At 34.2% G+C, this 12,142-nt stretch overlaps 1 long non-coding RNA gene and 1 pseudogene across 2 annotated transcripts; one reads left to right on the forward strand and one right to left on the reverse strand.

The window, feature by feature from the left end:
* Positions 1–250: 250 nt before the first annotated feature.
* Positions 251–1,113, forward strand: LOC110204705 (cyclin-dependent kinase 2-interacting protein pseudogene; annotated as a pseudogene).
* Positions 1,114–1,429: 316 nt separating this feature from the next.
* Positions 1,430–12,110, reverse strand: LOC110204704 (uncharacterized). 2 transcript variants are annotated; one of them, XR_002323393.2, is made up of 3 exons: positions 11,082–12,109; positions 10,041–10,171; positions 1,430–3,393 (listed from the first exon to the last, which is right to left on the reverse strand). It is a non-coding gene; the product is annotated as an uncharacterized LOC110204704 (long non-coding RNA). The 2 variants fall into 2 exon arrangements; XR_002323391.2 differs by lacking the exon at positions 1,430–3,393 and adding an exon at positions 3,630–5,769 and having other exon boundaries at positions 11,082–12,110.
* Between the last annotated feature and the right edge of the window lie 32 nt (positions 12,111–12,142).

Here is a 12,142-nt window from a genome sequence, read left to right on the forward strand (position 1 = left end):
TTTGAAACCCCTATGGGAAATATGAATTGCTTCCAGGCCCCAAAAGCCTTCTTGGAAGAGATCAAGAAGGATTTCCAAAGTCAAATAAGAGTGATAAAAGAAAAACTGGGAAAAGAAATGAGAGGTATGCAAGAGAGAGTGAATAGCTAGGAAGGACAAAAATTGACTGAAGAAAGTAACTCCTTAAAAAATGCAATTGGCTTCAAACTTCCTCCTGCCCGCACTGGGCTAGATCTTGGGCACTGAAGTCATGGACTTGAAGAACTCTGGCATGGTTACTCCCAAAAGAACTGTTTCATCTGTCAGCACAAGAAAAATTAAGGACAATGCTGCAGATTGGCACAATTTATTATCAAAATGGGAGACTCAACAAAATGGGATTTTCTGTTGCAAATAAATAGGAAACATCAAAATCAGTGTACTTAATGAAGATGAGGTAGAACTAGAATGCAACACCATTGCTTCTGGCTTTCATTCTCAAAAGGTACATCAAAAATATAATGAGGAATTTGGGATGTTGTGTAAGGAACTTCATGACAGTTTGGAAAACTTGGCTAAGGTACAGGTGAAAATGGAAAAGCTAACATCAACCACTAAAGGAACTTGTAACCTAGAAAATTACCATTATGGAAGTGGAAATTAGCAAACACCCCTTTTCCATACATGTCCCACTACCTACTTCTATGAATTTTCCCATAAGCTTTCAGAAATGTACAAGAAAAAAAAATACACCTGAAATGCATCATTGTGGAACAGCTTGCCCATACTACAGACCAGGATCTCATTTTAAGCTACTTATCCATGTGGTTGTACCAGCCCTATATTGAGAACAGCAGGCTATATGTGGAAAGCATCTTACTTGAAACTGGACATCGAGCATTATAATTTTTTCCAAAATCATTTCAGTAAACCCATACTCCCAGAACCACAATGAACCCTTCTTTCCAGGTCTTATGATACAGGCCCATTGCTGCCCCATACACTTCTTTCCTGGATCACAGTTCTCCTTCTTTTCTTGTTTGCACAATGAGATGCTTCACCTCCACCTGAACACCACTCTGGTGGTAACCTTTAAAGTTGATGATAGTCATCCATTCAGTACCTACTTTTCAAACCCTGACCCTCTTTATTTGACAAAAACTTCTAGGCAAACTGATCATATGTTTGACAGAAAATGTTTAGATCAGCATTTATTTCCACAATAAGTTCCAAATGGATTCTCAGCCTACTGTTTGGGAAAAAAACAAACAAACAATAACACATACACACACACACAGTGGGATGAAATCAGGAGAATGAAAGGAGCTTTCACAATTATAAGAAGCAGAATTGCAAACCAAACGATAGAGGCATAAAATTAAAATGCACATGTACAAACAAAACCAAGAGAAACTAGATTTGAGAAAATAGTTTAATCAAATAGTGGAATAAAATCTACTATAGAAACTGATACAAAAATATGAGACTAAGAATCATTTCCTAGCTAAGTGTTCAAAATAGAGGAACAAATGACTTTCAGAAGTAAGAAATGCAATTAACAAACAAAATATTACAGGAAGTCACTAAGAGAAATGAACATTTAACAATACTGGATTCACCTCAAATTAAATTTACAAACATAAAAAAAATAGATGCTGTTTAAGAAAGGAGTTCTTAATAAATACTGGTGGTAGATCTTTTCACTTGTCCAACCATTACAACAATCTGGAACTTTTAAAGAAAAGTCACTAAACTATTTGAACCCTTTGACTCATCTGTCTGTCTACTACAAGGCATGTAACAAAATAAGGTCAATGAGGGATTGAGGCGAGGGAAAGCCCCATGTGGGCACTTTGGGGAAGAAACAGAAAAGAGGGAAGATTTGTATGAACTTATGTACAGCAAAAAAAGCAGAATCAAGAGACATATTTCATAGAAAGAAAAATACTAAAGGCATTCAGGTTAAGGTAAATAATTAATATTAATCAGAATACTGATGAAATGTTTTTTCACAGGTTGATGGGGTTTTGGGGTATGGAAGGGTATCAGTTTCATTTGCTTAACTGTTTTTGTTAGAAAGGGGAGTGGGGGCAGAGATAAATATATAAATACTCTACTTTAGAAAAGCAAGAAATTAAAAAAAAACCAATCCTTTTTTCAGATATTTGTAATTGTTCATTATCCAGCTCTATTTTCAAGCCCTCAAGAGGTAGCATAGTCAATAATTTGCTGGATTTCAGAGTCAGAAGGTCTCTGATTTCAGATGCTGCTTTTTATACTTACTAGCTGTGTGGCCACAGGCATGACACTTAATACATCATCCAAGGGAAGATAACACCTATGATACCAACCTCATGGAATTATTTTAACATGCAAGCAAGTTAAAGTATATTAAAGCACTACAAATTAAAAAAATACAAGTGGTTGAATGGAAATGGGGTACAAAAATGCATTGAAGAGAAGACCTCGTTAAAAATCTGATAGCCTTTGTGTTAGTCAATATCTTTCTAGAACTTACGTAACCTCAGATGCTGTTGAATTCCTTTGCCTTATGAATAATGTCTTGGACAGTATTTGCTGGTGATGTCATCCACTTTCTTGAGTTCATTAGGAAGTCACAACAGATCATACCTAACTATCTTCACATATTGATTGACTAGGGGATTATTATCAATATACTTTATCCAAATTTCAGTAGAGCATTTGAAAAATTCCCTCATGATCTTTGTGGACAAAATTAAGATCAGATCATTAAAAAAAATTAAGATTTATCCAGGGATGAAAAAAGGATGCCCATTATCACCACTATTATTCAGTAGTGGACTACAAATATTAGCTTTAACAGTAAGAGAAGAGAAAGAGTTTGAAAAATTAGTTTTATTTCTATCATTCTTTGAAGACGATATAATGGTATACTTAGAGAACCCTAAGAAATCAACTGAAAAGCTACCTGAAACAACTAACAACATTAACAATGCTGTAGTCTATAAAATAAATCCACATAAATCCCAGCATTTCTAAATATTACCAACAAAGTTCAACAGCAAAGGGTAGAAAGAGAAATTCAATTTAGAAAAATAGTAAACAATACAATAAAATCAGATGAAGTGAGTAGACACAAGAGAATGTCGCACACAGTAACAGCCACCTTGTGCAATGACTAACGTTGATAGACTTAGCCCTTCTCAACAATAAAGGATCTAAGACATCTTCAGAGGTCTCATGATGGAAAATGCTATCCATATCCAAAGAAATCATTATGGAGTCTGAATGCAAATCGAGGCATAGGATTTGTTATTTTTTTCTTATGTATTCTTTTGTTACCTCTTTCTGATGGCTCCTCCTATTGTACCTAATTCTTCCTTATGTTGAATCGTAATATATGTGTGTAGCTTATATCAGATTGCAAGCCATCTTGGGGAAAGAAGGGAGAGGGAAAAATATTAAAGTAAAAAACTTACAGAAGTGAGCATTGAGAAATCAAAATAAATAAATAAAATTTTCATATATATATATATACACACACACACACACACACACACACACCACACACACACACACACACACACACATATATATATATATAATATATATATATATATATATATATATATATATATATATAATATATATATATGCGCACACACAATGGTAAATGCCTACAGTAATCTATTGCTTGATAAAATGAAAAATTCTAGCTTCTGGAATAAAAAATCAGGATTTGAAAAAAAAAAACTACTGTGAAAATGGGAAAATAATATTTCAGGAACTAGGCATAAACCAAGATCTTACACTGCATACTAAGATAAAGTGAAAGTGAGTACTTGATTTAGACATAAAAGATGATACTATAAACAAATGAAAAGGGCCAAAAATAGTTTACCTGTCACATCTAAGGAGTAGGAAAGAAGTCATGATGGAAAAAGAGATAGAGAACATTATAAAATGCAAAATGGATAATGTACATTATATTAAATTGAAAAGGATTTGCATAAACAAAACATATGCAACAAAGATTAGAAGAGAAGCAGAAAGCTGAGGAACAATTTTTACAGCCAATGTCCCTGATAAAGGCCTCATTTCTAAAATATGTAGAGAACTGAGTTACATTTATAAGGATACAAGTCAATCCCCACATGAGAAATGGTAAAAAGATATGAATAGGCAATTTTCAGAAGAAGAAATTAAAGCTACTATACTCATGAAAAAATGCTCTAAATTACTTATTGACCAGAGAAAAGCACATTAAAACAACTCTAAGGTACCAACTCACACCTACCAGACTGGCTAACATGACAAAACAGGAAAATTATAAATGTCGGAGATGATGTAGGAAAATTAGAACACTAATGCATTGCTGGCAGAGTTGTGTATTGATCCAACCATTCCAGAGAGCTATTGGGAACTATGCCCAAAGGGCTACAAAACTGTGAATAACATATTACCCAGCAATACCACAGCTAGGTCTGTAACCCAAAGAGATCATAAAATGGGAAAAAGACCCACATGTACAAAGATATTTAGAACAGTAAAAAGTGTGCTTGTGGTCACTCATAGACCAGAGCACAGACCAGGAAAGGAGTAAACACCTCACCCTTGATCATAGCACCTTGGAAGAATTGCAAATTTTCAGGTCCCTAGAAGTACCTCTGAAAACAGCTGCACAAAACCCCCAAAGCTGGGGACAGTACATTCTCCACACCGGAAGCAGATTCCTACCTTAACAAAGACTTTGCAACTCAAAGAATTAGCTGGGATCATAAGCAAGCAGTGCAAAAAGAGTCGGAGCATAGAATCTTTATTTGGAAACAAAGAAGTTCAAAACATACAATCAGAAGAAGACAGCAAAGTCAAAGTTCCTACATCCAAATCCTCCAAGAAAAATATGAATTGGTCCCAGGCCATGGAAGAACTCAAAAAAAATTCTGAGAAGCAAGTAAGAGAAGTAGAGGAAAAACGAGAGTGATGCAAGAAAATCCTGAAAAACCAAGTCAACAGCTTGCTAAAGGAGACCCAAAAAAATACTGAAGAAAATAACATCTTAAAAAATAGCCTAACCCAAATGGCAAAAGAGGTCCAAAAAGCCAATGAGGAGAAGAATGCCTTAAAAAGCAAAATTGGCCAAATGGGAAAAAAAAAGTCCAAAAGTTTGCTGAATAAAACTCTTCCTTAAAAATTAGAATGGAGCAATTGGAAGCTAGTGACGTTATGAGAAACCAAGACACTGTAAAAGAAATCCAAAAGAATGAAAAAAAAAGAGAAAACAATGTCAAATATGTTATTGCAAAAACAACTGACTTGGAGAATAGATCCAGGAGAAAGAATTTAAAAATTATTGGACTATGTGAAAGCCATGATCAAAAAAAATAAAAGAGCCTAGACATCATCTTCGGAATCATCAAGGAAAACTGCCTTGATATTTTAGAAGTAGAGGGCAAAATAGAAACTGAAAGACTCCACAGATCACCTACTGAAAGAGATCCCCAGAGGAAAGCTCCTGGGAATATTGTAGCCAAATTTCAGAATTCCCAGGTCAAGGAGAAAACATTGCAAGCAGCCAGAAAGAAACAATTCAAGTACTGTGGAAACACAATGAGGATAACACAAGATTTAGCAGCTTCTACATTAAGGGACCAGAGTGCTTAGAATATGATATTCTGGAGGGCAAAGGAGGTAGGATTACAAGCAAGAATCACTTACCCAGCAAAACTGAGTATAATCCTTCAGGGTAAAAAGTGGATCTTCAGTGAAATAGCAGACTTTCAAGCATTCTTGATGAAAACACTAGAGCTAATTAGAAAATTTGACTTTCAGATACAAGACTCAGGAGAAACATGAAGAGGTAAACAGGAAAGAGAAATTATAAGAGACTTATTAAAGCTGAGCTGCTTACATTCTGCATGGAAAGATGATATTTGTAACACATGAGTCCCTTGTCAGCATTAGAGCAGCTGGAGGGGGGAAAAATATATATATATATATATAACACACACACATATATATATATATATATATATATATATATATATATATATATATATTATGTATGTATGTACATGGATAAATGGATAGATAGATAGACAGATGATACAAGGTAAGATGAAGGGGGGATATCTGGAGAATAAAATTAAGGCATGAGAGAGGATTATAGTGGAAGAAGAAGAAATGGGGAGGTAGAATGGAGTAAATTATCTCACATAAAACAGACAAGAAAAGGCTTTTACAGCGGAGGGGAAATGGGGGAAGGTGAGAGGGAATGAGTGAATCTTATTCTCATTGGATTTGGCATGAGGAGAGAATAACATATACGTCAATGGGATATAGAACTCTATCTCACCCTACAGAAAATGGGAGGGAAGGGGACAAGAAAGCAAGAGGATGAGAGAGGGGAGGGCAGATGGGGGAGGGGATAATTAGAAGCAAACACTTCTAAGGAGGGACAGTGTCAAAAGAGAGAGTAGAATAAATGGGGGGTAGGATGAAGGGAAATATACTTAGTTTTTCACAATATGACTACTATGGAAGCGTTTTGCATGACTACACACATATAACTTGTATCAAGATGCTTGCCTTCTCAATGAGGGTGGATGGGGAAGGAGGAAGGGAGAAAATTTGGAACCTAAAATTTTTAAAACAAAAATTTTAAAAAAAATTGTTTTCACATGCAACTGGGGCATAATATATACATTAAATGGGGTATAGAAATCTATACTGCCCTACAGGAAAATTGAAGGGGAAAGGGATAAGAGGAAGGGGGAAGAGATAGAAGGGAGGGCAGATTAGGGGTATTCAGAATGCATGCCATCTTGGGGTGGAGGGAGGGACAAGATGGGGAGAAAATACGGAACTCAAAATCTTGTGGAAGTGAATGTTGAAAACTAAAAATAAATTAATTAAAAAATTAAGAAAAAAAATTAAGAAGAAAAAAAGGGTGTATATATGAAAACTAATTGGACAGCAAAATGACTTCTTTTTCATCTAGGTCAGGCTAGATTCTGTTCTATAGAAAATTATAGTATGTCCCCTTATCTTATATGGATTATTACTTTAAGTAGATTAGACATTTACAATTTGTCTGCAATGTACTGAAGTGGTTTTTTATAACCTAAGCGATTTACAAATTATGAATAAAGTTTTGCATGCCCTTATGGGGAAAAGTCATAGAAGCGTTTGAAACGATAAAATGTACATTTAAAGGGGGATTTGTTTGTTATGCTATAGACTACATTTATGTGGCATAAAGTGTTTTATCAGGGAGGTAGACAACAGATGATGATACTATTGTAGCTAACTTGCCATATTATTCATGGTCTGATTAAAAAAATACTTAAAATCAATGGTATTAAAACATGAAGTAGCATGGTCTTTTAGAAGAGACAGAATTTCACAGGGCATTTCAAACCCTTCACTTCATATTTGTAAATAGAAACAGAAGGAAACTGAGGTTCAAAGAGATGGAGGCACTTAGTGGCAGAGGCAGTACTAAACCACTGGTCCTAAATCCTTCCTGGCTTATCTATCTACACAACAGCCTTGTCTTTGTTGAGAAGGATATCTTTTGGATATCTTTTACTTGTTGGCCTTTATCATTCAATGGTTCATAGTATCATCCATGTTGATTTGTGTAGGAAGATGATACTGCACAATTAATATTATGGTTGCACAAAGAGCAAATAGAGTATCAATTTTTAGAGAGCAGGAAAAAAAACAACTTTGGAATCCAATGTTTTGTATACCTTGTGGCTTTTGTACTATAAACCTGAATTTAATACAAAATATTAAAGTAACCAGAAGAAATATCTAGGGTGGTGATCAACCCCAGAATATCATCATTTGTCAACGTACCAGAAAACTCACAAATTCTGTGTTTTTTTTTTATATAGAATTGGGGTTATTCACAATTAATGGGTATAAAAATAAATAATGGTAAGAAAGCAAATGTTGGTTTCAGGAAAGTGAAAAAGACTACTATGCCCCAGGACCAGGGCTCTAGCATACTCATTCTTAATGTAAATGCCTGGTTCCCTTGGACAATATGATTTACATAAAAAAAAAACATGCAAAAGTTTCACTATTAGTAAAAGTCAAAGACAACAGTTGTCACTTTATTATTGCTCTAAGGTTCACTACAAAACAATGAAGATATGAGGTTTATGACAATAGCTCACTGATTCCTCAAAAGTTTAGAAGAACTGAGAGATCACCAATTTTGAGTCTAATGAAGGGATAAGCGATGCCGTTACTGCTACACTTACCTATGAAAAGATGAATTTTTATCATTTTTTTTTGAGGAACAGAAAATGCGGTGGAAAAAATACATGTCTCATAGTGACAGATGAATATTTGAAGGAAAGCAGATATATTTTATAATAGCAAATAAGTGTAATTAATTTTTCTTTTTATTCCTATCCCTAGTTCTTTTTAACGTTATACAATTCTAACATTAATATATTTATACATACATTATGATTTTGGCTTGTATAGAAAACGTTGTTGGTTATTATATATTTCATAAAGTCAATGTTTACATTCTGATATCTTCCTTGAACATATTTATGAATAGCCTTATCACTAATACGCCATACTCTTCAACTGTCCTTATATTTAATTGTGTTCTAGACTATAACTTTTTCTTGATTCACTTCATAGACACTACATCTTCAATGAGATTACTTAGTATAATTATTTTTATTAAAATTGGATTATGAATTTTTTTTAAAATGTGCTTAAAATTTTATATGTAGTTAACATGTAAAACTATTACTTATTGAGGAACAGAACTTCACTTTTTTGCAATTCAATGTTTGTCATAACAATTTCACGTATGTAGCTATAGATAAGACTACAAATGAACAAAATGAGGGAAAGTGAGGTTCAGTTGTCACATGACTAGCTATAGGGAATTAAAGTATTTTATTGGAATATAACCTTTTTAGGCAGTAGTAATGTATACTTAAAATTAAATACTGTCTTTTCTGCCATTGTGATTTCTCATTTCTTCTAAGGAAGATTTACATAGGTCATCTCTGATATATGATGTAATGTACAGTAGTTAAGAGGGCATGATAACTCTTTGCTTTTAGCTCTGTTAGCATGAGCATGTCATTGAAGCTTTCTGCTCCTCAGTTTCATCACTATTCAAATGAGAGTAACCAGAATATCCACACTATCTTTCACACAAGGTAATAGGTCAACTGATTTGAAAAAAAAAGTCTTATAAATGTGAGATGAATTTATTATTGCAAGCCCAGATCATTAAGATTCCAAATGGCCCAGCTGGTAGGATTAAATGTTAGGAGCTAAGTCAGAAAATCTCCTGTCTAAAGTTTAACTACCTGAATCACAAAGTTGGGGTTGGGAGCGCATGCAAATACTGACCAAAAATCTATGATTATATGCATTTCCTTTCAATCTCTATTCCCTGGTCCCTCTAAGTCCTGTGGGTTTTGTATTTTCTTTAGAATAAAGCAAAAGCTTTATGAACCTTTTAAAATTTTGAAGAGATTTAAAATATACATATTTCCAAAGCTTGGATAAGTGATTTACAGAGTTTTAAAAAGAATGTGGGCTCTGCTCTCTTGCTCTTTTTCTGTTCTATCTTTATACATTCATACAGTCCATCTGTCCGTGTGTGTGTAAGTATGGGTACACATGCTACAGTTATAGAGTCTCATATTTATCATTTATTTTTCCCATATTTAAGAATCAGAAATAAGTTATATTGCTAAATATAATATATTTTAAAAGTATTAAAGACTTTTCATATAATTTGGTTAAATATATTTAGAATAATTTAGAAACCTGAAAATTGTTATTGAAGCCTACATAAAGAAATTTTTGGATAAAGCAGATAATAATAACACAAAAGATCTTGTGGCTGTTTTTAGTAAATGGCTTCAGGATAGTGAACCTACAAGGATAATTAAGTAACTAATCAAAAATAAATACGTTCCTACCCATTTAAAGTATAAAATGGAAACAGAAAAAAATATATATGAATTTTAAGATTGCTCTTTCATTATTTTCTAAAGTCACTATTTCTTCAAGTTTTTAAGTCTTACCTATTTGATCCATGGCAGCTCCACCCAAAGCAAATTCTGGATCAAAAGCACTCTCTGAACTGCTGGTTAGGGTTGACTGGGACTGATAAAGTCCCTTCTCTCTTCCATACTCAGTAATTAGTTCATAATGACTATGTATAAAATAAAATATAAAATGAATTAAGTCTACATCAACAAAGATAAAAATTATATGCACCAAGTATTGGTGTATCTCAAACCTTACATAATCAGATTATCACCAAAAAAAAAATTGTTTTCATAAAGTCTGTAGAGCATAATGAATCATTCAAGCTAGATGTGATACACTTGTCTTAAGAGTCACAGTATTACAGAACTGTAAGTTTAGGACTGAGAGGGTCTATATTTGTCATCTACTCTAATCTCTTTATTTTATAGATTAAGTAACTGAGTCCCAGAGAAGGTAACAGTTGCCCAACATTACACATATAGTGAGAGGCATGATTTGTCCCCAGGTCCTCTGACTCCAAATTGACCACTTTTTCCCCTGTACCAAACTGCCACTCTATAAATTCTAATGTTGACTATTAATATTTATGATTTATTCTTTTCATTTATCACTCCTTTGAAGGCATCTAAGACATATTGTGATTTTCCCTAAAACTAACTTTGGGTCTACTATAACTGAGAGGTGTCAGCAAAGGTTAAAAAACAAACAAAAATTACCTTTCTAAATCAGACAGTATAATAAATTACAGAACTTTTGTGAAGATCAAATAATAAAATGTATGTAAAACATTGGAAAACCTTAAAGAATTATAAAAATGGCAGGTTTCATCATTATTATTTCTGAAAATTCTGATCTCAGATTACCTGACTCTACTTTCTACCCTGTCTCTTGCTCATGTCCTCCCAACTTGGACAACCTAACTTTGCCATTTGCCTAATTTCTTCTTAGTGACTTGAAATGTGCTTGTCAGATGCTTGCTATGAAAGTCCCTGCAGTCTCAAGTATACGGGGGGAAAAAAACCTTTTAAATGCAATTGTATAAAGATAATTAGAACTATAATGTTAGAACTTACATTGGGCGACAACTGATTTTGGCATGGTCGTAAACTGTCTATCGAGATCTATCTCGGCAAGAGACATCAACATCATATTGAAGAAGAAGACTGACTATGCCTACTGGTTCACCAATGGCAGCATGCATAATGGATGTCCTATAATAACAAAGAAACAACTGACATTTAAGAATTTAAATAAGTCACATGTAATCAGACTTTTCTATGTTTCAACAAGAGAATATCTCATATTCTTTAGAGTGAATATCCATGTGGAGCATTCTTAGTGATGGATATGAGTACTTTTATTGCTTATGTGAAGCAGGAAAAATGGCAATTAAAAGCAGAAGAAAAGAAAGAAAGAATTGTTTTTGTCCCCTTAGAGTTTTTACAGGGATTGTCAAATTTAAGGCTTTATAACAGACAAGTAGACAGTTTGTCAAAGCCATGTGTGTGCAACAGTTAAGGACTTTCTCCTGGGATCCTACATAGTTTTTGTAAGAAGAAAACCAGAATTAAACCAAAAATTTGATCTCCAGTATTGTTGCCCGCAAACAGATTGCACACCGAATGGAGAGGCACGAAATAACTTATGACATGGGCCAGGCGGAGTAGAATTACTGACTCAGTTTATTCATCTGAGGGCACAGAATATAGAGGGAAGATCTAGCCTAACTTCAAAGAGTCTTCCCCGTGAGATACTCCCCAGAACTTCTGCTGAGGATGTGACAATCATGAATTTCCTTCTTATCAGGGTTCCTAGATTGGGCTGTAGATTCCAAGGTTTTCCCAGGGGCCTTGGCGCCACCTGCATAGAGGAGTAAATATGTAAATCTAAGGTTCAAAGAGAGAGAAGGAATGTCTCAGAGACCTCTTTATCAGGAAGGAATGGGGGAGCCATACCACTTAATCTATGAGCCCTTTTGGGTAAAAACCTGAGCAGAGGTCAAACTCTGCCTTGGATCTTAAACCCTTATCAGACTCTTAAGATCGGCCCTCAACACAGTACCAAGATCCAAGAGAAGCATAAACAGGGAAAAAGAGAAAACATAAGGGAATCAATAGAGCTAAACTGTTTACAT

Source organism: Phascolarctos cinereus, unplaced genomic scaffold (genome assembly GCF_003287225.1).
Source record: "Phascolarctos cinereus isolate Bilbo 61053 unplaced genomic scaffold, phaCin_HiC Scaffold_954;HRSCAF=1609, whole genome shotgun sequence".
Classification (NCBI taxonomy): Eukaryota; Metazoa; Chordata; class Mammalia; order Diprotodontia; family Phascolarctidae; genus Phascolarctos; species Phascolarctos cinereus.